Source organism: Bubalus bubalis, chromosome 2, assembly GCF_019923935.1.
Source record: "Bubalus bubalis isolate 160015118507 breed Murrah chromosome 2, NDDB_SH_1, whole genome shotgun sequence".
Lineage (NCBI taxonomy): Eukaryota > Metazoa > Chordata > Mammalia > Artiodactyla > Bovidae > Bubalus > Bubalus bubalis.
This window is the reverse complement of record NC_059158.1, coordinates 40,155,442-40,175,834: the sequence shown is the minus strand read 5'-3', so window position 1 is coordinate 40,175,834 and position 20,393 is coordinate 40,155,442. Positions and strand designations below refer to the sequence as shown.

Below are 20,393 nucleotides of genomic sequence, written 5' to 3'. Positions count from 1 at the left end.
GGTTTGATCCCTGGTCTGGGAGCTAAGATCCCACATGCCTTGGGGGCAAAAAACCGAAACATAAAACAAAACCAATATTGTAACAAACTCCATAAAGTCTTTTAAAGTGGTTCACATCAAAAACAAACAAACAAAAAAACTGAGTCGCTTGGCACTTTGATTTTGGAGTCCCAGCTTGCACAAGCATGAGAGATAAATGCCTTGTTTTTAAGCCACCCCGTCTTACTGGTATAGCAGCTCGAGCAGACTGATGGCTCCCTCCTCTACACAGGGTTCCTGACAAGCACCCTCGGAAGAACCACATGTCTCTGAATCCCTGTCTCAGGCTCTGCTTTCAGAGAGTCTGTCTGACCCAAGACACACAGCAGGCGCTTAATAAGGTTTGTTGAATGAGTGAACAAGTACGAGGCACGTCGGGCTGGAGAAGATGACCCCCTGCTTCCTCGAGGCCCCTCTCAGACCCGGACACCAGGTCCACGTGGCCGAGGCTGGCGTTGCTGCTGTCTCCATTCACCGTGTTGTATCCGGGAGATGCTGCCAAGGGCAGCCTTGGGCCTCCGGATGGGTTGACTGATTAATTACTGCCAGCCCCGGGAAGAGAACACAGCCAGCCGCCAGCTCGGAGCTGCTGGCAGGGCTCCAAGCACCCCTCCTGGCTCCTCCTGGCAGGTGAGGTCTTCATTTCCACCAGTTGGCAGGGGCAGGCTGGGGAAGGGACAGGCCTGAACTGGGGTGCAGGTGCATACTCTGGAGTGAGAGGACACGGGGGCCTTTGTTAAAGCCCGGGGATCAGCATTTATTAGCACCACCACCGCTGGAGGATCTCTTGAGGAGAATTAATCCCATTGTCCAGTTAGAGAAACTGAGGCCTAGAGAGACACAGGTTTGATGGGGGTGGGTGGCACCCCAGGCCCTCTGTCTCCTAATGTGGCTTTTGGCCTGCTTTGGAGTGTGGATGATAAGGGGAGGGGGCAGATTTCTAGTAAATTCTCTCCCTTTCTTCCCTCTTACTCTAAATCTTCCCCATCAGCAGGTGCTGTCCCAGCCTGAGACAGACCAGGAAAAAGAGAGAAGCAAATCCTAGGACATGCCCATGTCTACTCCAGGGAGGGCCTTCCCTGATAGCTCAGTTGGTAAAGAATCTGCCTGCAATGCAGGAGACCCCGGTTTGATTCCTGGGTCGGGAAGATCCCAGGGAGAAGGGATAGAGAAGGGATAGGTTACCCACTCCAGTATTCTTGGGCTTCCCTTGTGGCTCAGCTGGTAAAGAATCCGCCTGCAATGTGGGAGACCTAGGTTCGATCCCTGGGTTGGGAAGATCCCTTGGAGAAGGGAAAGGCTCCCCACTCCAGTATTCTAGCCTGGAAAATTACATGGACTGTATAGTCCATGAGGTTGCAAAGAGTCGGACATGACTGAACGACTTTCATGGGGAGGGGTGAGGAATGATAAGGTGCTGTACCTCCAGTTCTGAGTTTCTCCGTGGCTTCCCACTGCCCCCCTTGGCCCCCCACCTCCTATGGCCATCCTATCCAGACTTACCCAGAGGCCTGGACTGAGCCCATAGCTGTTGGGTTGTTAGGAATGGCAGCTGCTTCGGTGGTTGATCACTGTACCCCACACACGGGGGGAGCAGGTTTGGGGGCCTTGAGAGGGGAGGGCTCCCACCCCCTCTGGGTGGGAGGTTTCCAGAGAGGACTCTGAGGTCCCTTTGTTAACCTTGCACACAGCTCTGCTGTGCTTACAAGCCTGGCCTTGGACTTTACAAGGCCGCCCATGGGGCTGGGGGTGGAGATGAGAATTCACCTCCCTGTGCTTCGGTTTTCTCATCTCTAAAATGGCAACAGAAATAATTCCTACTTCAGGGTGGTTGGGAAGCACTAACCTGTTAATACGTGTAAAGGGGTCAGAAGAGCGGCTGGCAGGGAGGAGGTAAAGCGTGACTGTCACCCAGTCTCATCAAATCTGAGCTGCCATGGTTTGAACACACCATGACTTTATGTACTGCTTGTAAGACGCATCCTGGTCTCAGAAACGTTAAAACTGCGAGGAAAGTGTGCTTCTTAGGAAGATGAAATACGGCATTATTCTCATTCTTATTGCTCTCTAACGGAAGCACTTAGCCCCGCACCAGCGGCGCGGCGGGTGCGGAATAAACGTTTGCCGAGTGAGTGAATGAGTGACAGGTCAGCCCCCCAGCACCAGCGTCTGGAGGCACGTGGCGCCCGGCGCCGCGAGGGCAGCCCCTCCCCCACCGTCTCCCCACCAGGTTCCCAACTCCCCCCGGGTGGGGCATGCCTGGCCCAAGACGTCTTCTGTCCCCGCCTCTGCCCCTCGGTCCAAATCCAAACTAACAAACCCCTCCAAACGCCTTGCGTGGCTCCCAACAGGTTAACTGGGTAGACTGGCTCTAATGGGCCCTCCCTGGCCGCACCCCTCCAAAACACACACACACACACACACACACACACACACACACCCGTACATGGGATGATTTACATGCTCTGGTGCCCTGGCCCAAATAAATCACAACCCTCTGCGGGACCCTCAAGAATGACCAGTCACAGGAAAGTGCAGCTGGAGGAGTTCCTGGCTCCTGGATTAAATGCTTTGGGGGACCGGATGGAAGGGATGGAGGGCGGGGTACACTGCATGTGCACCTCTCTCTCTTTCTCTCCAAACTTCTAGAAGGAGAGTCAAATCCCAGCTGACACTAGCAGCCTGACCTTGGGCATGTTACTTCTCAGGAACCTCAGTTTTCCCCATCTGTAAAATGGAGGGTGGCAGTAGCAGTTCCCTCCTCCACGTGGTGAGAGGGTTAAATAGAATAGGCAGAGAGTCTGGCAGGCAGTGTCCCCTTCCCCTTCCACTCCCCCTCCCGTCACTCCTCCCCGCGCCCGCTTCTTTCTCTCTCCCTCAACCCCATTCCAGCCCTGCCCTGTAACCTACTTAACACCAAGACAGATTAATTTTCCTTCCACTGCTAAAATGCACTTGAATCCTGCCTGTGGGAGGGAGGGAGATGGGGCCCAAGGCCAGGTGGAAGCCTGGGGCTGAGGGAGGCTGGGCCAGTGAGGGGCCGTCCCCACACAGGGAATCTGCTCTCTGGCCATTCCCACAAAGATTTAATTTGTATCTTAATGGCCCTCAGCCTCCTCCATAAAAGCCCTCAAGTGCCTTTTTATTTAAAAAAAAAAAAAAAAAAAAAAAAGAAAGAAAGAAAAAAAGTTGCTGATTGTGTCTGCTGCTTCCTAGGGGATGGCAGAGGGCAGGGCAGGGCAGGGGGAAGAAAAGGATGAGGTGGAGGGGTCTGGGGTTGTCTAGATTTTGCTTTCCAGCTCCCCTTGCCTGGACCAGAACCAGGGCACACCAGCTCTGCTGGGTAGTGAGGAGGTGGCTGCTCCTGGTTGATCTGGAGAGCACAGTTATGGTGGGAAATACTGGACACGCTTTCCCTGGGTCCCAGTCTCCTGGGAGCACAGAGCATGTGGGATGCACACATTACATTCAGTGCAACCAACGACCTCCACTGAGCAGAACTCCAGGCTGTATGAAGATCTGGCTGGGGCCCCTGGGGCTTGAGGGAGGAGGAGAAGGAGGAGAGGTTGATATTCACCCACGCTCAGTGGCTCTCACTGGAGGATGGTAATCAGTTCCACCTTCCTCTCTCCTTTTCCTACCGGTCTCCACACAGCACCTGCTCAGCATCTCCTTCAAAGACCCCCAGTCATCAGCTAAGACCCTGGCCTCGACCACTTTTGCATCTCTAGCTCCTCTCAGACTCCTTCCTAAAGCTTTTCTGTCTCTCCTGTAGCTGAAAGATCCCTATACCCTCCATTACTGGAGGCAGAGGGGTATGGGAATTGCTAAGGAACCCAGAGTGTGGTATTCACGTCTTCCAGCTTGGAAACACCAATCTTTTTAAACTTTATTTATGTATTTATTTTGTGGCCACATGGCGTGTGGGGTCTTAGTTCTCTTAACAGCGATCAAACCCTGTTGGAAGCATTGGAAGTTCCGATTCTTAAACAATGGACTGCCAAGGAGGTTCCTGGGAAGCACCAGTCCTAAAAACAGGACCCCTAAGCCTTTGGCTCTTAGTATCAAGATTTCTCTTTTCAACACACTGTTCTAGGCCAATAGGGTCCAGGCAGTTAGTTCCAATGAGGAGGAACAGATGTATCTGTGCAATACAATTCAATATTGATCAAGATAACTTGTAAAGCTACAGATAAAAAGAAAATAGCAAAGCTCCCAGCTTTCCTTCTGTTGAGGTTTTTTTTGTCTTTGTTTTTAGATTGAAGTATGGTTGATTTACAATGTTATATTAGTTTCAGGTGCACAGCATAGCGATTCCGTATTTTTACAGATTACACTCTATTAAAAGTTATTGCAAGATAATTGCTGTGATTCCCTGTGCTATGCAATACATTCTTGTTGCTTATCCATTTTATACATAGTGGTTTGTATTTCTTAATCCTTTACCCCTAATTCGCTTCTCCCCCTTCTTTTTCCCCTTGGGTAACCACTAGTTTGTTTTCCAGATCTGTGACTCTGCTTCTGTTTTTCATATACATTCATTTGTATTATTTTTTAGATTCCACAAGTGATATCTTACAGCATTTGTCTTTCTCTGACTTATTTCACTGAGGATAATATTCTCTAGGTCTCTCCATGTTGCTGCAAATGGTAGAATTTCATTCTTTTTTTTCTGGCTGTTGAAGTTTTTTTATGTCTTATCTCACCATGCCAACTTCATTCCACTGGGCACAGATGAATGTGGTTATTAGCCAAATTGAAAAACTGAGGCAGAGGGATAAACACCAGGCAGGGGTCAGTGGATTATTCAACCAAGAATTCAGAAATTCAACCAAAAGGTGAGCCAGCCTTAACTCCTTCCTCTCTTGCCTCAAATTTTTTTGGCCACACCAGGCAGCATATGGGATCTTAGTTCCCTGCCCGGGGATTGAACCTGTGCCCCCTGGCAGTGGGAAGCTCCAGGTCTTAATCACTGGACTATCAGGGAAGTCCCTCCTGCTGCAATTTTCCAACTGATTTTTTTCTTCTTTTTCTGTCCAGTTTTTTTTTTTTTTTTGACTGTGTTAGTTGCAGCATGCAGGATTTTTGTTGTGTTATGCGGGATCTTTCCTTGTGGTGTACGGACTCTAGTTGCAGGGGGCAGGCTCAGTTACTCCAAGGCATGTGGGGTCTTAATTCCCAGACCAGGGATCAAACCTGTCCCCTACACTAGAAGGCAGATTCTTAACCATTGGACCACCAGGGAAAGCCCTCTGTCCTGTTTTTGAAGTAGAGATTTTAAGTGATTTTTCAAGTGGAGAAACTTAAGCAGAGATTGTCTCATCAAATACCACCCCCTTCACCATGGTCCTCTGGAGTTCTGATCTCTCTGGAGGTTACCTAAATCAGTGATAACAGATGTAAATGCCTACAGGAAGAAGCCAGTTGGGAAATATAAACGTACCAATCAAACTAAGTGTAGCATTGCAGGGAGAGGTGAGGTCTGTGGCAAACTGGAGTGCATGAATTTCCATATACCTATCAAACTCTAAAATAATTAAAGAATATGAATCTTCTGATCGTGTTAATTATATAAACCTTTAGATTAAACAAAGTACTTGAAGGTACACATTTTTCTCTGTTTCTTCCTAAAACACCACCAAATGACAGTTGAAGATATTTTTAAAGCCAAAACCCACACAAAGAAAAAGGATGAAGAAGAACTGATAGCAGATGAGAGATGTCATTAAAATTTTGGAAGTTGGAAGCCTGGTAGATGGGTGGTAATGGACTTTTACTGTAAAAGCAGCATTTTAAGCCCCTAAATTGGAAGGGGTGGCAACCCACTCCAGTACTCTTGCCTGGAGAATCCCATGGATGGAGGAGCCTGGTGGGCTGCACTCCATGGGTCGCGAAGAGTCGGACATGACTTGAACGACTTCACTTTCACTTTTCACTTTCATGCATTGGAGAAGGAAATGGCAACCCACTCCAGTACTTTTGCCTGGGGAATCCCACGGATGGCAGAGCCTGGTGGGCTGCTGTCTACGGGGTTGCACAGAGTTGGACATGACTGAAGTGACTTAGCAGCAGCAGCATGCCAACAAGAAGCTAGATGATTCTCAAGGTATATGCCCAGTAGTGGGATTGCTGGGTCATATGGTAGTTCTATTTTTAGTTTTTTAAGGAACCTCCATATTGTTCTCCATAGTGACTATATTAATTTAGATTCCCACCCACAGTGCAAAAGGGTTGCCTTTTCTCCACACCCTTTCCAAATTTTATTGTTTGTAGACTTTTTTATGATGGCCTTTATGACCAGTGAGAGGAGATACCTTATTGTAGTTTTGATCTGCATTTCTCTAATAATTAGTGATGTTAAGCATCTTTTTATGTGCCTCTTAGCCATCTGTGAGGGCTTCCCTCATAGCTCAGTTGGTAAAGAATCCGCCTGCAATGCAGGAGACCCTGGTTCAGTTCCTGGGTTGGGAAGATCTGCTGGCAAAGGGATAGGCTGGGCTTCCCTTGTGGCTAAGCAGGTAAAGAATCCGCCTGCAATGCAGGAGACCCCGGTTCGATTCCTGGGTCGGGAAGATCCACTGGCAAAGGGATAGGCTACCCATTCCAGTATTCTTGGGCTTCCCTTGTGGCTTAGCAGGTAAAGAATCTGCCTGCAATGTGGGAGAACTGGGTTTGATCCCTGAGTTGGGAAGATCACCTAGAGAAGGGGAAGGCTCCCCACTCCAGTATTCTGGCCTGGAAAATTCCATGGACTGTATAGTCCATGAGGTCGCAAAGAGTCGGACATGACTGAGCGACTTTCACGGGGAGGGGAGAGGAATGATAAGGTGCTGTACTATATAGTCCATGGGCTCTCTAAGAGTTGGACACAACTGAGAGACTTGCACTTGTCTGTTTTTTGGGCTTCCCTGGTAGGTCAGACAGTAAAGTGTCTGCCTGCAATGCGGGAGACCTGGGTCAGGAAGATCCCCTGGAGAAGGAAATGGTAACCCACTCCAGTACTCTTGCCTGGAAAATTCCATGGATGGAGGAGCCTGGTAGGCTACAGTCCATGGGATCCCAAAGAGTTGGACACGACTGAGCAACTTCACTGGTTGCAAGAAAGTGAGTGAGACTGGTTAGCCATCTGTGTGTCTTCTTTGGAGAAATGTCCATCTAGATCTTCTGCCCATTTTTTGATTGCGTTGTAAAATAGATAATTAGCAGAAACTTGTTGTATAGCACAGGGAGCTCAGTTTGGTCTCTCTGTGGTGACCTAGATGGGTGGGATGGGGGAGAGAGGTCCCAGAGGGAGGGCATATATGTATACATATAACTGATTCACTTCGTTGTGCAACAGAAACTCACACAACAATGTAAAGCAACTCTGTTGTTGTGTAGTTGCTCAGTCGTGTCCAGCTCTTTGGGACCCCATGGACTGTAGCCCGCCAGGCTCCTCTGTTCATGGGATTTCCCAGGCAAGAATACTGCAGTGGGTTGCCATTTCCTTCTCTAGGGGATCTTCCCAACCCAGGGATTGAACCCACATCTCCTGCATTGGCAGGCAGATAATTTACCACCGAGCCACCTGGGAAGCCCCTCAAAGCAACTATACCCCAATTAAAAAAAAAAAAGAAACTAGATGATTCATACCACAGAACCTAAGCAAGTTTTGAGCATTAAAGATGCCAAATACCACTGAAGGTAGGGGTAAGGAGTGAGGCTGAAAACTGGAAGAGTAGTTTGAAAAGTCTTTAGTAGGAGCAATTAGATCTTCAGGTCTCCTCTCAGAGCTTAGTTAATACTGATTCCACCCCAGCAGAAGACTGGCAGAATATTCCCAGGAAAGGTTGAAAGACAAGGCCTCTGGTTTTGGGGATAACAGGCCAGCTGGAAGTAAGGTGATGGGTAAATTTCCTAGGGCTGCCATAATGAATTCCCAGAAACAATAGAAACAATACTTGGTGTCTTCAAACAATAGAAATTTATTCTCTAATGGCTCTGTAGGCCAGAAGTATGAAATCAAGATATTAGCAGGACTATGTTCCCTCCCAAAGCTCTAGGGGAGAATCCTTCTTGCCTCTTTGAGCCTCTAGAGGCTCCAGGTGTTCCTTGGCTTGTGGCTGCATCATTCCAATCTCTTCCATCTTCACATGGGCTTCTGAGTGTCTCTCCTTTGTATGTCACTTATAGGACTCTTGTCATTGGATTTAGAGCCCACCTTAATAGTCCAGGATGACCTTATTTGAAGATTCTTAACTTAAGTACATCTCTGAAGTCCTTCTTTCCAAACATATTCACATTAACTGTTTCCAGGAATTATAACATGGGTGTCTTTGGGGGGAGCCATCAAATAACTCACTACAGGTATTTTGTACCTGTATAAATGAAGATGATAAATGAAAGTCTATATTCTGAACAAGGGGACTCTTTCTCCCCTATTCAGGTCTCAGGATCCTTCCCTCCAGAGGGAAGATTGGAAATCTTTTCTAGAGAAATTCACTGGCTCAAGAGAATATACTGACATTGGGCTTCTATCTATGAAGCAGCTGGGTCCCCACCTGATCACCCTTCCAGGAGGCCCAGTAGTTGATAGCTTTCCCATGGAGCTGTCAAATGATTTCCTGCTGCTGCTGCTGCTAAGTCGCTTCAGTTGTGTCTGACTCTGTGCGACGCCATAGACGGCAGCCCACCAGGCTCCCCCGTCCCTGGGATTCTCCAGGCAAGAACACTGGAGTGGGTTGCCATTTCCTTCTCCAGTGCATGAAAGTGAAAAGTGAAAGTCAAGTCGCTCAGTCGTGTCCGACTCTTCGCGACCCCATGGACTGCAGCCTACCAGGCTCCTCCGTCCATGGGATTTTCTAGGCAAGAGTACTGGAGTGGGGTGCCATCGCCTTCTCCAAAATGATTTCCTAGTAACCCACTATTAAATATGAACAGACCACAGGGATCATCACATGTGTACAAAAAGTCTCTAACCCAAAAGATAGAGACCAAACAGAAAAGCAGAGAAATAGAAATCTGAGGAAACAGAAACCAGGAAACAGATGAAAACTTAATTAAAAAATATATAAAACAATTGCAGAGAGATAAGAGTATGTTGTATCCATGAAATAAAAATAAAATGCTATAAAAAGAATCATTCAGAAAACAAGTGGTCTTAAAAATTAAAAAATAATTTTAAAGAATAACTGCTTAAATTTAATATAAAAATTTAAAATGAAGTTGTGGAAATTTCCTACAAAGTAGAGAAAAAAAGAAAGAATGAGAAAATGGGAGAGAAAATTTAAGAAAATTCATCAATCAGCTTAGAAGATCCAATGTATGACTATTAGGAGTGTTGGAAAAAGAAAAACAATGTATGGAGTGAGGAAAAGCAACCAAGATATAATGCAAGAAACTTTCCTAGAACTAAAATACATGCTTGAAATCATCCAGAGCAATGACCAGAAAGACCCCTAAAAAAACACCCCATTGTGAAATGTCAAAACATTAGTACTTAAAAAAGAAATCCTAAAAGCTTCCAGAGAGAAAAAAAAAATAGGTCATTTGCAAAGAAAAGGGAATCAGGATGGACTCAGATTTTCAACCCTACCAGTAGAAGCTGGAAGACAATGAATTGATGCATTCTAAATTCTGAGGGACATGGTTTTCTATAAAGAATTGCATGCCCAGCAAAACTATCAACCAAGAAGAGGGTAGAATAAAGACATTTTTTAGACATGCAAGATTTCAACATATATATATATATATATCTTAATATTCCCTAACAGGAGCCTTGAGTCTCCTGATCCTGCTTTTACTTAAAACATTGATATTTGGCTGATGGTATTAGTTTCCTCAGAGAAGGCAATGGCACCCCACTCCAGTACTCTTGCCTGGAAAATCCCATGGATGGAGGAGCCTGGTAGGCTGCCTATTGCTGCTGTATCAGGATGCCACAAAATTCAGTGGCTTAAAACAGCAAATTTATTATTTTATATTTCTGTAGGACAGAGTCTGACAGTAGTCTCACTGAGCTAACACCAAGGTGTCAGCAAGACTTCATTCCTTTCTGGAGGCTCCAGGGGAGGATCTGTTTTCTTGCCTTTTCCAGGTGTTAGAGGCTGCCTGCACTCCATGGCTCATAGCCCCATTCTGTCTTCAAAGCCAGCAGAACCCTCATCACATCTCAGCACATCACAGTACATCATGTCACATCAGTCTGACCCTGTATCTGTCACTACATTTCCTTCCCTGATTCTGGCTCTTCTGCCTCTTTTCCACTTTTAAGGACTTGTCTAACTACATTGGTCCCACCTGGACAATGCAGGATACTCTCCCTATCTTGAGGTCAGCTGATTAACAATCTTAATTCTATTTGCAACCATGTAATTTCCCTTTGCCATATAACTTGACATATTTACAGATTCTGAAAATTAGCACACAGACCTCTGTGGGGGCGTGGAGGGGAGGGCAGTATGGGGCACGTTCTTCTGCATAGCATGATGATGTTTTGTTTTGCATTAATTCTGATTTTTTCATATATTGCGTGAAAATATTTGGGGGTGCTCCTTAAATTTTATGCCTAAGCTGAGGGAGGCAACCTAATCCAACACTCTTTTTTCCTTCTTGCCCACCCCTCCCAGCCTCAGGCCCAGCCCAGCCAAGCAACCTGGGCCTCGGGCGGCCCAGAATCCAGCCAAGTTCTGCAAGTCCTTTCCCAGGGACGCATTTCTCAGCTCCAGTTTTAAGAGATGGGGGCTCAGGTTGCTGAGTCGAAGAAGGAAAGAGAAGTCCTTTGATTCCTCCTGGGCCCCAGGGAGGAGGTGGGCCCTAACCACCACACACCTGATCCCCCGCTCAGGGCTGCCGAGATAGCCTTCCAGCCCGCCAGCAGGCAGGGAGGATTGAGGCTGGGGGGGAGGGGGCTGATGGCGGGGGGAGCAGACAGAAGAGCTGAAAGAGGATCTTGGTGCCACCTGAAGGTCAGGGGCGGCCAGCGGTGTCTATGTCACTGCGGGAGTGGGGACGCTAGAAAGCTGATGCTGCTCACGTCTGGAGAGGCCCTTGGGAGGTGGGGGTCTGATTCTCAGCCTCCTAACAATGTCACAGAGGACACTTCTGGAGAAGGATGGATTGGGAGGAGAGAAAAAGACTGAGGAAAGGGGGTCTTTGTCCCAAAGATGGGGGTGGAGAGGGGAGTGGCCCACAGTGGAGGCACGTGTGTGTAAGAGAGTTCTCAGAATTGGGAGTCCAGGGTGCAGAAGGCAAAGGGCAAGTTTAACAAGCACACACTAACTTCTACAACTACGTGAGCCTGCAGAGCAGTCCTTGTGGGAGACTGTGCACTGGAGACCTTACCCTTGCATAGATTTTTCAAGTCCCCAGAGCCCTTCAACATTCTCTTCTGGTTCTCACCACAACCCCAGGAGGCAGGTCAGACAATCCCCATTTAGCAGGTGAGGGAGGTCCATGCAGGGAGTCCTAGCTGCCAACGTGGCTCAGACCCCAGATCTCCCAGGTCCCCCCTCATCACCTCCCTGAGCTCTCTTCCAGGAAAGGAAGGGAGAGTGACGGAGGAAGCGGGGAACGAGAAGGGGTCCCTGGGCCGGATGAGGGACAGATGCCATCACTGTCACCCCCAACAGCAACACATCTGGCTCCAGGTGTTACTGTTACAGGATGCGGGAACCCCTTCCAGGGCCCAAGAGTGGGCTCTTGTCTAACACCCAGAAATGAGTTGTCCGAGGAGACACATGCTGACAAAGCAAGAGACTTTACTGGGGAGGGCTCCTGGGCGGAGAGCAGGAGGGTAAGGGAACCCAGGAGAACTGCTCTGCCACGTGGCTTGCAGTCTTGGGTTTCATGGGGATAGGATTAGTTTGCAGGTTGTCTCTAGCCCATCATTAAGACTCAGGGTCCTTCCTGGTGGCACACACATTGCTCAGCCAGGACAGATGCCAGCGAGAAGGATTCCGGCTGGCGGAAGGACATGTGTCATCTCCTTTTGACCTTTCCCAAACTCTTCTGGTTGATGGTGGCTTATTAGTTCCGTGTTCCTTACCAGGACCTTCTGTCATAAAATACATCACGCAAATGGTTACTATGGTTCCTGGCCAGGGTAGGCGGTTTCAGTCAGTGTCCTTCCCCTAACGTTACCATGTAGGATGATGTGAACCCCAGCTCTCCTCCTGGAGTCAGCACTCAATGCAGCTGGCATAGGAGCCAGCAGGGGTTGAGGGGGAGATGCCCCGTGGGGAAGTCAGGGGGATGGGGGTAGACCCCCATGGGGATGGCGGGGGGGTTGGTCCAGCCCCTCCTGTCCTCTGCTCAGAACTGCCGGGTCCCTGCTTGCTACCCACTGAAAAGGGTCAGACTATGGGGTCGAGTGTCACTGATCTCAGGCCCCTGTAGCCCCCACCCCTGGGGTGAAGGTCAGGCCGGTTGCCCCCCCTCTATACCCCTGGCCTCTCTCCCCACCGGATTCAGGGCCTCTCACTTTCCTAAAGAAAGACCCAGAGGTGGAGCTCCCTGCTCAGGCTGGCCAGCACAGCCTGGTGGAGCAGGGGGCGGACAGGGCGCCCTCTCGGGGCTCCCCTGGGTGGCTCTCAAGGATGGCCTAACTGGCAACTGCGGGGTTTGTTTTTTCTTTTTGATGAGCTGAGATGATGGAGCAGGTCCTCCTTCCACCCCACCTCCACCCTCACCCCAGGACTGGCTGGGCCCTCTGAACCCATCAAATGAGAACCAGGGACAAATTAAGTGATTGAGGCACAAGGGCATCATGGCAGATTGTCCTTCAAGAGCACAGAGCGACGGTCACTGGGAATAAGTAACAGGTGGGCCAGGAAAGCAGGAGGTGGAGCTCTCCAGGGACCTGGCACAGAGGGGGCAGACAGAGACTCAGAGGCTGCAGGGGAAAGGGCAGCGCGAACTCAGAGGGGCAGGGGAGAAGAGATGTTCACACGTCACACATCTCACAGGCCTGGAAAGCGAATGGCAAGGGATGTCCTGGACTCTGAGAGAGTGGGCAGTCTGCGGGGTGAACAGGGATTTCTGAGCCTCTGGCTGCCTGAACCCCTCCCTGCCCCAGGGGGTGGCACAGGAGCGTGCCCAGGAGGGCTGGCGAACTGAGGCGTCATAGGTCCTGGTCTGGTGGGCCCACCAAGGCCACTCTGCCTGACCCTCCCCTGGGCCCAATCAGAGGCTCAGAGCAGAGAGCTGTCAACTTCTTCCTCAAACGACCCAAGCTGTTGACCCACGACTAATCACTAATCGTTTGCATATTTTGCATATCATTTGCATTCTCCAGGGGTCTGTCATAACCTGCAATCTGTCCCAGAGGCCCCTGGCCCTGTTTCTCAGGTCTCTATTCCCCTCGTCCCTGTGTCCCCCGTGTTCCCCAAGCCCAGCCCCTCAGACTCCCATCTCCCTGCCCTGCTCTCTCGTCGGAGATCAGCTAGCACAGGCCATGAGCGGGGGCATCTCTAAGGCCCCAGGGCACCGCAGGGGTGGCTGGGAGCAGCTGGGGGCACCTTGGAAGGGGGTGACCGAGACCTGCCTGGTGATTAATCCTCCTGCTAATGGAGGCCTCACTGCCACCAGGGCTTTTAAGGAAACTCAGGGAAGCCCTTTAGCACCATCAGAGCCGCCTCCGAGGTCCTTAGCGGGCTCATTAGCGGCCCTCCACCCTGCAATTAGCAGCCCCTCCTCCGATTAGCTGCAGGAGGGGAAGAAAGCTCCATGGAACCTCTAAGGCCCAAGGCCCTGAGTGGACTGCGGAAGCCTCCACTACCCCACCCCCGCCCCCCACTCATCGAATTCTCTGAAATCCAGTGACACTGCCCTTCCCTCTCTTCCAGAATACACATTGCAGCTGAAAAGGATTTGCCTTCATCCTGACCTGTCCTAGACTAGGTAAGCAAGGTCCAGAGAGGAAATGAGGCTTGCCCAAGGCCAGCCAGGCCGTGGGGCAGGATGGGCTGGAGGCAGGCGTCCAGTCTCCCAGCACTGTGTCCCCAGCCTCGGGTCTCTCTCCTCTGCTTCTTCCCCCATCCTCAGGAAAGGCAGCCCATCCTCTAAGGGCTTCGGAGAGCAGGCAGATCATTGACCTCCTTAGGACCGATCCCTGGGCTGGAGGCCACATGTGACGATCCCGGGGAGTCTCTTAGCCCAAACGCAGGGCAGGAGTAAATGAGGTGACCCAGTTCACTTTCAAAACAGGCTATCCAACCCGCATCCCCTGCATTGCAAGATGGATTCTTTAACCACTGGACCACTGGCGAAGTCCTGTTGCATAGTGGTGTAAGGCACAAGAAGTTTCTCTCTAGGGGAGGAACCATATGCCCAGAGAGGCAGTCATGATTCCCCAGAGAATGACTGCCCGGGAGGAAGGGTTGGGCACAGGAGGGATTTCCTTCTCAGTCTATTCCACAAACAGGAACACCCATCCTGAGCCAGACCCTCTGCCAGGTTCGAGAGGCACAGAAAGTGAAAGAGACGTGTCTTTACTCTCAGGTCAGATGGATGAGTGATTTGGAGCAAGTCTTTTCAATTATTCTGAGACTCAGTTTCCCCATCTGTAAAATGGGAATCATTCCTGGTGCTTTGAGAAGACTGAGAGGCCACAGAGAACTAGGTCTCACGGAGCAGCCAGAGATAATGGTAGAAATGACAGCAAAAGTCCTGACAGCACAGCATCAGCTGTACGAGGGCTCAGCAAATAGTCATCGCTGTTGTCATTATTTGCTGTGATGCTGGTTGCTATGGAGATAGCTTTCTGACCTCAGGATCCCAGGCTGGGAAGTATACACTGCAATCTCCCTTCCCAGATCCCAACAGATTACAAGATAGGGGAAATGGCATTTATTAAGCACCTACTGTGTGCCAGGCACTGCATTGGACACTCTGCATATATTGTTTAATCTTCATGATCTCTAATAGGATTGTTAACATCCTTCCTCCTTCTCATTTTAGAGATGAGGAAATTGGGGCTCAGAGAAGTCAGGTAACTTGCTCAAAGATTCTGCACCCTCAATTCCAATATGTGGGTAGAGTGGTGGGCAGAGGGGGTTTCCCACGTCCCACTAGGTAGCTCTCTGTGACACCAGCCGACGTCCTGCAATCCAACTCAGTTCTGACACCACCTACTCAGAAACAGCACCAGATCCCGGGGGCTGAGGGCTCAGTCCCACAAAGCTGCCCCCAGCTTCAGATGCCAGTCACCAGCCCCGGTTGTTAACTGTGCTTCTGACCAACATGCCACAGATCGGAGGTCTGACAAGTCTGCTAGAGCAGCTCACAGGACTCAGGAAACCCGTTTACCCACTAGACTACTGGCTTATTACAGAGGATATTAAAGGATACAAGCCAACAGCCAGATGAAGAGATACACAGGGTGAGGTCCAGAACCAAAGAACTCATGTCCTCATGCAGTTCAGGGCCCAGTGCAATGGCACCAAGAAGCTTTCTGTTTCCCAACCTGGAAGTTCTCTGAACCCCATTCTTCTGGGGGTTTTATGGAGGATTCATTATCAAGGCATGATTGATTAAATAACTGGCCATTGACTCAACTTCCAGCCCCTCCCCACTCTGCAGAATTCCAACACTATTCACGTGGTTGGCGCCTCTGGCAACCAGCCCTGTGCTCAGGGGCTTTCCAAAGTCACTAAATTAACATAAATTCAGGTGTGGTGGGAAAGGGCTTGTTATGAATAATGCACCTATTTCACCTTGATCAACCCTGAATGTTCATTGGAAGGACTGATACTGAAGCTCCAATATTTTGGCCACCTGATGCGAAGAGCTGACTCACTGGAAAAGACCTTGATGCTGAGAAAGATTGAAGGCGGGAGGAGAAGTGGGCAACAGAGGATGAGATGGTTGGATGACATCACCAACTCAGTGGACTTGAGTTTGAGCAAACTCTGGGAGATAATGCAGGACAGGGAAGCCTGGCATGCTGCAGTTCATGTGGACACAAAGAGTTAGACATGACTTAGTGACTGAACAGCAACAACAGGTGTGGTGAAAAGGGGCTTGTTATGAATAAGACACCCATTTCACCTTAATGGCTCTCCAGTGATTTAAGGAACTGAGGACAAGAGAGCAAATACTAAAACAAAAGATGTTCTTACGCCTCGCATCATTCAGGAAATTCCAAGGGTTCTGAGACCTGTGAGCCAGGAACTGTAGGCAAAAAATATACGTATTTCTTACAAATCACAGCATCACAATTGCCTAAGGTTACACTGCTCTCAATCTGCAGAGCACAACAGGTACAAGAATTTTTATTTATTACAGCCCCAAACTGAAAACAATCCGGGTATCCATCAAGAGGGGAACAGTTGAGAGAACCGTGGTATATATTCGTACAGTGGAGTGCTCCACAGCAATGAAAAATAATGAGCTACTACTACAAAGGTGAACAAACCTCATGGACGTAATGTGGAGCAAAAGAAGCCAGATACAAAAGGGTATCTACCGGGTGATTCTGTTTACATAAACTTCACTAACAAGCAAAACTAATCTGTGGTGATAGAGGTCACAATAATAGTTACTTCAAAGTGGTAGAGAGCGGAAGTGGGATTGTGGAGTGAAGGGGCTTCTGGGGTGCTGGAAATGTTTCCGATCTTGATCCACGTGATTGGTGGTTATAAGGGGATGTGTGTACCTATATAAAAACTCATCGAGCTGCATCCTTGAAATTGTCCTCCATTTAAAAAAGGAAGAAAATGGATAAATAAGTAGATAATTCAACGTGTAATGTGTGCGCCTACTCAGTCATGTCCAACTCTGCGAACCCATGGACTGTACCCGGCCAGGCTCCTCTGTCCATGGAATTTTCCAGGCAAGAATACAGAGTGGGCTGCCATTTCCTCCTCCAGGGGGTCTTCCCAACCCACAGCTCCTGAGTCTCCTGCATCGGCAACTGGATTCTTTACCACTGAGACACATTTAAAAAGATGCCAGGCCAAGAGTGGAGCAACCAAGTAAATTCTGGCTTTGCATCCTGAAGGGAGTGGGATGTGGAAGAAGTCCTGAGTCTTTGCATAGACGGAGGAGTGCCTGCATCCTATATCTCCCCCAGGACCCCCGCCCTGAGGAAGGTGCCTGACCAGTGCCCGCGCCCTCCCCTGCAACTCCATCTGGGAGAGGAAGAGGGAATGAGAAGTAGGAAGAGAAGAAAGGGAGGGGAAACGGCAGGCAGAAGAAAGGGGAAGGTGGGGAAGGGCACATTTCCTCCAAGCCTCCTGTGGTTCTGACTCTCAGCAGAGGAAGTTCAGGGAGACCTTCTGAACCACCCAGGGAGCAGGCCTGGAGCTGGCAGGAGCCTGGGAGAGAGGAGACGTTTCTGTGCATTCTGATGGGTCTCAAGACCCATCTTCAAAGAGCTTTCGCCCTGAGTGCTGGGTGATATGCCAGTGCATGTCCTAGATGGGGCCGGGAGGCCGGCTGGCTGGCAGATTCCTGGACAGGCAGACTCCGGCCACCCCCGCAGGTGCAGGGAGCCGAGCCAGCGCCCCGCCCCCGGGGCCCGGACTGGAGCCCACCCAGCCCGCCTTCCCTCAGCTCCTTCAGCCTCCTCTGCTGCTTTCCGTCCAGCCGCTGTCTTTTCTTGTTTCTGCATTTCCTACCCTTCCTCGGCCCCCGGCCCTGAGGTGTCTCCCCACTTCCCTGTCTCTCTACCTCCCACCTCTCGTCCCAGCGCCCCCCTGCTTCCGCCCCCTAGTCCCTAGGCATGTGGCTCCTCTCTAGCCCAATATAAATAATAGATATTAATTTGTCAGCCAGCGCACGAGCGGTCCAGCCGGCGCAGCAGCAAGCTGAGGAGGAAAGCTGGTTGAAATAATTATTCTTGACTTAAGAAATCGTTCTTTTTATTCCTGAAGGTTAATGGAGTGAGAGTAGCGCCCGGCCGGGCTGCGCTAATGGCGGGCGGCGTGGGCCTGGGGAGGGGAGCGGCCTCATCTGGTCCTCCGGTAACAAGCAGAGCGCCCACCCGCTCCCCCCACCCCCAGGCCCATCCCACTCTCTATTTAAAAGGCAAATGAAGCACTGAGCAGCACTCTAGCAGAACCGTCACACATATGGTTTGGGGACAGGATTTTTCATCAGGAGCACTCCCTCCAGCCCCTAACTACCCCCTCTCTTCAATGCACAGCACCCCCGCACCCGCCCCCAACCAGGAGATGCTCTTACCCTCCCAGGTCAGCTGAAGGCGGATCTGGAAAGCAAGCCACTTCTTGAAGGGAAAAGCACAGAACACTTACCAACCCCGGCATTGTGCTAGACCCAGGACTCGGGAATTCACACTGAATCCTTACAACCGCCCTCGGAATGAAGTCTGACAGTCCTTCCACTTACCCACCTGAAAACTACTGAGAGCTTAAGCAACTTGTCCAACATGGAAGAGAAGAATCACCAGTGCCCAAGGAGACATACAGACTTCCTCACCCCTGCAGGAGGGTGGAGGGATAGTAATGGGGTGGGAGAGGGAAGGTATGCATCCATCAGTACTGGCGGGAAGGCAGGCTTCCAAGGCATATAAATGGACTATTTACAGAGGTATGGGCAGCTTTAAGGTAAACTAATAAGAGATGAGGAAGCACCCTGGGCTAGTTACTATCCCAGGCTTGAAGGGGAATAAGGAGGGGGGCTGTAGCTGTTGAAGCTGGCAGCCCACCCAGCAGGTGCTGCAATCCATGGCCTTGGTGGGGAAATACAGCCGGCCCAAACTGCAACCCAGCAGGGAGAGAGAGGTGCTAAATACCCTGGCCTTTCTCTCCTGCTGCTCTCAGATCGATCGCTATTGCCTCCCATCAACCAAGCCCAACGAGAAGCCAGAGAGCCAAACAGACCAAAAGATACAGATCTGGAGGTCGGTCTTCCAGGGCATAAAAGCAAAGTGGAGAAGAGCACAAGTGGGTGGAAGGAGAGGGAGGAGGAAGTTTGAGGTGGGAGGTTTTTGCAGGGGCTTCCTGAAAAAGGGGCAACTGGATTCAACCGAGGCTGGAGGGACTAGAGGGGAGAGGAAGGGAGCACCCCCAGACTCGGAAACCCAATTCTGGCCTAATGGGAGCAGAACCCATTCCTGTCTAGTGGGGAGGTAACCAAGTTGGGCATCCTTTGGCTGAGACATCAGCTGGGGAGCCAGGGAAACCCAAACAGAAGTGGGAACCCAAGAAATGGTTGAAAACTCAGCCAGGAGAGAGTGACAGTTCCCTGGAGAATGGGAACCCTCCTGCAAGTTTGGAGGAGGGAAGTAGAGAAGGAGCTCTTTTTCTTTTAATTACGTAAGTTTCAGGTGTACAGCATTATAATCAACACCTGTATGCGCCGCACAGTGCTCTCCACCACACGTCTAGTTACCTCATCACCATACTGTTGACCACCTTCACCCGATTGAAAAGGAGCTAATTGAGTGATTCCAGGTGCCGAGCACAGACATACTTGAAAAGTGGTGAGGGCCAGCCGAGTCTGGTGGCAGAGAGAACACACAGTCTGCATTAAAGCATCCAGGTAGGAAGAGATGCGGGGAGGAGAGGTGAAGCGGGGCGGAGCTGGGGGGAGGTGGGGACTCAGAAGTCAGTTTGCTCAGCAAGAGGCTGAAGTCATGGCAAGAGCTGGAGGCTCTTTTAATCCACTGCTCTGCCCCCTCCTACATTTGGGAGGAGAGGAAATGTGTCCAGAAAAGGCTGTGATGACCCTGCTGAGCCAGAGAGGTGGCGAGGCCTCCAGGCTGGTGGATGGAGTGCCCAGCCAGGGTCCCTGCTGCTCGGGTGGTCTCTCCTCCCATCCATCTTCCTCCACACAGCAGCCACCGGGATCTTTCCAAAACACCAGCCCGATCATGTCAGTCACGCTTGAATCCCTTCCGTGTTCCCCACTGAACCGATCAAGCCTGGAGCCCTGCCTTGCTCTGTGGCTGACAAGGCAAGCCCTCCGGGGCCCATCTGACCTCTCCAGCCTCCTTCCCCATCCCCGCCGCACCCCCCCCCCCCCACGCCTATTGAATCAGTAAGTGCCCAGTATGTCTTGTGTCCACTCCTTGTACATGTTCCCTCCCCTTAAAATCCTCCTCCCCATACTCCCATCTGGTTAATGCCTGCTCTGTCATAAGATGTCACTTAAGCCTTTCCTGATAATTGTTTGCCTATTTTAAAACATATTTCTCCCATTATTAAATACACAGCAAAGGTTCTTATCTTTGTCTCCCCCTGACTGTAAACCCCATGAGGGCAGGCACTTTTTTGGGTTTCTATAACCCCACTACCTAATGCAGTTCCTGGCACTTACCAGGTACTATGGATGATATACGGTATCATCCATACACGGGAATGCAGTGCAGCTGTATAAAAGTGAGGAAAGCTTGATATGTGCTCATATAGAAT

General features: G+C 50.1%; 2 long non-coding RNA genes across 2 annotated transcripts; one reads left to right on the top strand and one right to left on the bottom strand.

The window, feature by feature from the left end:
• Positions 1-360: 360 nt before the first annotated feature.
• LOC123330016 lies at positions 361-18,502 on the top strand. Its single transcript, XR_006545702.1, has 3 exons — positions 361-669; positions 13,863-13,917; positions 18,210-18,502. It is a non-coding gene; the product is annotated as an uncharacterized LOC123330016 (long non-coding RNA).
• Positions 11,761-18,253, bottom strand: LOC123330013. The gene is made up of 2 exons (XR_006545698.2): positions 18,202-18,253; positions 11,761-12,073 (listed from the first exon to the last, which is right to left on the bottom strand). It is a non-coding gene; the product is annotated as an uncharacterized LOC123330013 (long non-coding RNA).
• Positions 18,503-20,393: the final 1,891 nt, after the last annotated feature.